The following is a 6,000-nucleotide window of genomic DNA, read 5'->3' on the forward strand; positions in this document are numbered from 1 at the left end:
CAACCCTGTAGGTGCAACAACATTATGAAGTAACCAGTACCCGGGAGCTCTTGACTCTAGCTGCATATGTATCAAAAGATGGCCTAGTCGGCCATCACTGGAAAGAGAGGCCCATTGGACAGGCAAACTTTATATGCCCCAATACAGGGGAACTCCAGGGCCAAAAAGTGGGAATGGGTGGAGGTTATGGGGGACTTTTGGGATAGCATTGGAAATGTAATTGAGGAAAATATATATATATATATATATATATATATATATATAAAGTTCACTAGTAATTCTAATATGCTAGGAAGCACTGTCAAATGCTGCTTTTGTACTTGTGCAGAACCTCTGAGGTATGTTTGAAGCTTCAAGTGTGGTGGTAGATAGGATAAAGAAAATACTGTGTTGCTCTGAATGACCAAAACCTCCCAGCCTTTGACCCATGATATAGGACAGAGCTACAAGATAGTTCTTATACCATGGGCATCAATAAAATCTTCAAATTGGATAGTGTTGAGAAAATAGCTTTTAATGGGAGACAAGTAACTAATTATGACACCCATTTTGGAAAGATTTGGAAGTATATGAATTGTGAAAACATTCTGAGGTTAGGTAGATCATGGTCCAGGTGACAGAGTCAACTAGGCCAATAGTATCCCTAGTTGCTTAGGACATATGGACCTCTTTCAGTGATGGACTGGGTGATGGGTTCAGAGTTCTGAATTAGTCATTGGCCTTTAACTATTAGAGGTCCCTTAGGAGAAATATCAACAGTAAAGGGCGAATCTTAATTCAGATTCCAATGCTCACAGAACCAGATTAAATTAATTTGGAATGGGAGTCAGGGAATTGGTATCTTATGCTTTTGTTTTGTTTTGTATCATCTTTACCAAGTTGCTGCTCAAGGTCACAATGTACAAATGAGTTTGAAAGCAAGTAACCTAGATGCCTCTATTAGGATTATTAAATGGCTTTCCTGATTCCTTCTAATAATACCTCCATTCCTCCTATAGATTCTATGAGCTTCAGAAAATTCTATCTATCCATCTAGCACAAAAAGAACTGAGGCACAGCATAGATAGTTGGTTTTCTCAGGGTCGTCCAACTCAGTATTATATAGTCATATATACAGAAGTAGTATTAGGGACTGTTAGTGTTCAGGCCCATGGCTTCTGAATCTAGTATTATATAATTTGGTTTGCAAATGACTATTCTTATTAGCTCATTATTGAAAATGAGTTACATATATAGATACATATACATACATACACTCATACATACATATATTTGTATTACATAGTCACACATACAGTTAGTATTGGGACTACTAGTGTTGCAGTCTATGACTTTTGGATTTTTAAGCTCTATATAATTTTATTTGCAAATGACCACTCCTATTAACTCATTACTGAAAATATATTCACTAAATTGTTTTATTAGATATTTTCTTTATTTATATTTTAAATGTTATCCCCTTTCCTAGTTTCCCCTCCAAAACTCCACTATCCCCACCCCCTGCTCCCCTAACCCACCAACTCTTATTCCTGGCCCTGGCATTCCCTATACTGGGGCATAGAACCTTCACAGGACCAAGGGCCTCTCCTCCCATTGATGACCAACTAGGCCATCCTCTGCTACATATGCAGTTAGAGTCATGAGTGCCACCATGTGTTCTCTTTGATTGGTGATTTAGTTCCAAGGAGCTCTGGGGGTACTGGTTAGTTCATATTGATGTTTCTCCTATGGGGCTGCAAATACCTTCAGCTCCTTGGGTATTTTCTCTAGCTCCTTCATTAGGGACCCTGTGCTCCATCCAATGGATGACTGTAAGCATCCACTACTGTATCTGTCAGGCACTGGCATAGCCTCTCAGGAGACAGCTTTATCAGGCTCCTGTCATGAGGCTCATGTTGGCATCTGCCATAGTGTCTGGATTTGGTGGTTGTTTATGGGATGGATCCCCAAGTGGGGCAGCCCCTGGATGGTTGTTCCTTCAGTCTCTGCTCTGAACTTTGTAACTCCTTCTACAGGTTTTTGGTTCCCCTTCTAATAATGATTCTGAGCTTCTGGGCTAATATCCACTTATCAGTGAGTGCATATCATGTGTGTTCTTTTGTGATTGGGTTACTTCACTCAGGATGATATCCTCCAGATCTATCCATTTGTCTAATAATTTTATAAATTCATTGTTTTTAATAGCTGCATAGTACTCCATTGTGTAAATGCACCACATTTTCTGTATCCATTCCTCTGTTGAGGGTCATCTGGGTTCTTTCCAGCTTCTGGCTATTTTAAATAAGGCTGCTATGAACATAGTGGAGTATGTATCCTTAATACAAGTTGGAGCATATTCTGGGTATATGCCTAGGAGTGGTATTGCTGAATCTTTTTTTTAATTAGGTATTTTCCTCGTTTACATTTTCAATGCTATCTCAAAAGTCCGCCATACCCCCCCCAATCCCCTACCCACCCACTCCCCCTTTTTGGCCCTGGGGTTCCCCTGTACTGGGGCATATACAGTTTGCAAATCCAATGGGCCTCTCTTTGCAGTGATGGCCGACTAGGCCATCTTTTGATACATATGCAGCTAGAGTCAAGAGCTCTGGGGTATTGATTAGTTCATAATGTTGCTGAATCTTTCTGTAGAACTATGTCCAATTGTTTGAAGAACTGCCAAACTGACTTCCAGAGTGGTTGTACCAGTTTGCTGTCCCACCAGCAATGTAGGAGTGCTCCTCTTCACATCCTTGCCAGCATCTGCTGTCACCTGAGTTTTTGATCTTAGGCATTCTGACTAAAGTGAGGTGGAATTCAAGGCCCATACCTAAACATAATAAAAGCAATGTACAGCAAACCAGTAGCCAACATCAAACTAAATGGTGAGAAACTGGAAGCAATTCCACTTAAATCAGGGACTAGACAAAACTGCTCACTCTCTCCCTACCTATTCAATATAGTACTTGAAGTCCTAGCCAGAGCAATTAGACAACAAAAGGAGATCAAAGGGATACAAATTAGAAAGGAAGAAGTCAAAAATACCACCATTTGCAGATGATATGATAATATATATATCCTCAAAAATTCCACAAGCGAAATCCTAAACCTGATAAATAACTTCGGTGAAATAGCTGGATATAAAATTAACTCAAACATATCAGTGGCCTTTCTCCACACAATGGATAAACGGGATGAGAAAGAAATTAGGTAAACAACACCCTCCCCTATAGTCACAAATAATATAAAATATCTTGCTGCCATTCTAACTAAGCAAGTGGAAGATCTGTTTGATAAGATCTTCAAGTATAAGAAGAAAAAATTGAAGATCTCAGAAGATGGAATGGTCTCTCATGCTCATGGAATGGCAGGATTAATATAATCAAAATGGCTATCTTGCCAAAAGCAATCTACAGACTCAATGCAATCCCCATTAAAATTCCAACTCAATTCTTCGCAGAGTTAGAGAGGGCAATATGAAAATTCATCTGGAATAACAAAAAAACCTAGGATAGCAAAAACTATTCTCAAGGATAAAAGAATCTCTGGTGGAATCACCATCCCCAACCTCAAGCTGTAGTACAGAGCAATTGTGATAAAAACTGCATGGTACTGGAACAGTGACAGACAGGTAGATCAATCGAATAGAATTGAAGACCCAGAAATGAACCCACACACCTATGGTCACTTGATCTTTGGCAAAGGAGCTAAAACCATCCAGTGGAAAGAAGATAGAGTCTTCAACAAATGGTGCTGGCTCAACTAGAGGTTATTGTGTAGAAGAATGCAAATTGATCCATTCTTATCTCCTTGTACATAGCTCAGGTCTAAGTGGATCAAGGAACTCCACATAAAACCAGAGCCACTGAAACTTCTAGAAGAGAAAGTGGAGAAGATCCTCAAAGATATGGGCACAGGGGAAAGATTCCTGAACAGATCAGCAATGGCTTGTGCTATAAGAACAAGAATCGACAAATGGGACCTTATAAAATTGTGAAGCTTCTGTAAGGCAAAGGACACTGTCAATAAGATAGAAGGGCAACCAACAGATTGGGAAAAGATCTTTACCAATCTCAAATCTGATAGGGGACTAATATCATATATATATATATATATATATATATATATCACCATATACCATAACATTATATATACATATACATATATATATATATATATATATATATATATATATATATATATATATATATATATATATGTACACACACTCCAGAAAACCAAATAACCCTATTAAAAATGGGGTACAGAGATAAGCAAAGAGTTCTCAACTGAGGAATACCGAATGGCTGAGAAGCACCTAAAAAATTGTTCAACATCCTTAATCATCAGGGAAATGCAAATCAAAACAACACTGAGATACCACTAAATTGTTTTTTTAATGGTTTGGGGGGAAGGCAAGGGGTGGGGAGGAGCATCAAAGACATTAAAGACAAGTATAAAACCTGATTGGTTGATGAGCTTCAGTGGAGTGCGTAGGTCTCAGGCTCCAAAGAACAGATATCTGGAGGAATACACAGAGTTAAGAACATTTGCCAAGGGAATCTCCATGACAGTTCAATTTACTGAGAAGTCTTTTTCTGAGGATCCAGGTAGGGAACTCCCACGCCCTCAAGTGAGAACTACTAGGACTGAAACTATTGTAAGTATTTTAGGTGACAGATATGCTAATTAGTGTGACTTAGTACACTCTCTCTCTCTCTTCTCTGTATTCGTTTCCTGATTTTATGTGTATGGGTGTTTTACCTTTATGCTTCTCTGTGCACCAAATATGTTCAGTACTCATGAAAGCTGAAGAGGGGGTCTGAGCCCCTGGAACCGGAGTTACATGTGGGTCCTGGGAATTGAACCAGGGACGTCTGGAAGAGCACTAAAGAGTATTAAAAATGATAGAGACACAATTACTCTGTTCTACATCCAATATGATATAGCTTGTTTCTGCACATCTTACATGTGTATTTGATCTTACAGAAGCAGAAAGGTTATGGCAGGGATAAGTCTTTAGAGGTTGTAAATACTAAGATTACATCTCTAAAAAAGTCCAATGTTCCCTAAAGGAATTGAAATTTTTTTAAGACCTTTAATTTTCTACCATATAAGAACATTTTTACTTTGTGTTTCATTTGTTTTCCTCCTGCCCAGTATTAACACATCCTTTTAATAGAAAATTGCATGGAGAATAGTGCATTTGTTAGTTCTGGAAGGAGTGCTTTTTGTGGCTTTGGAGATGAACCTTCCTGGGCTCTCCTTGAGGACTATGGCAAGAATCTTCATTAACATTCAGTTGTGGCGCTAGTGTACATAACTTTGAAAAGCAGTTTGTCATTGAGGCGCCTTCTTAGTCTCCAAAGAAAAACCTATGAACCCAGATTGCAACAAAGGGGAGGTCAGATATGAAAGGTTAGAGCTAGGAGAAGTTTAGATGCCTAGGTGGCTGGAGGGAAGCACAAGGGCCAATGTGAGCTGACTCCCTAGGTGGTACTGAGTAGTCAAGAGGCAACCTAAGCTCATGGAGGTGGGATATCAACAGGAAATAAGAGCAGAATTCAATTGACCATTTTGGCAATGGTTTCCTAGCCTGTGCAGCCTCTGACAAGTCAGTTGGTACTAAAGAGAAGAGCAAAGAAGGCCATAACTCTTCATGCTGGATTTTTACCCCAGCCTAGAAGAGCAGGGAAAGAAAAAAAAAAAAAAAACAACCCAGTGTTAAGGGGTTGAATAAACAGCTCCCATCAGACTCCTGACTCAGCAGATTCACTGATTCTTACCCCTGCCACCTTTTTACACCTAAGTGGATGTGAAGTGAGAATGCTGTGCTCACCAAGGTCCTTAGGACACTAGGAGTAAAATGCATGACAGAACTGGAGCAAGTAGAGAGGGAGATATGAAGGTTATCTAATAGTGAGTTAAATTTCATATAGCCACAAAAATCATTAAAATGTAAAAAATAAAATATAACAGGTTTGGATGTTTAAAATCTTGTAACAGCTGCCCTTTTCCATT

This window comes from Mus musculus, chromosome X (genome assembly GCF_000001635.26).
Source record: "Mus musculus strain C57BL/6J chromosome X, GRCm38.p6 C57BL/6J".
Taxonomy (NCBI): domain Eukaryota; kingdom Metazoa; phylum Chordata; class Mammalia; order Rodentia; family Muridae; genus Mus; species Mus musculus.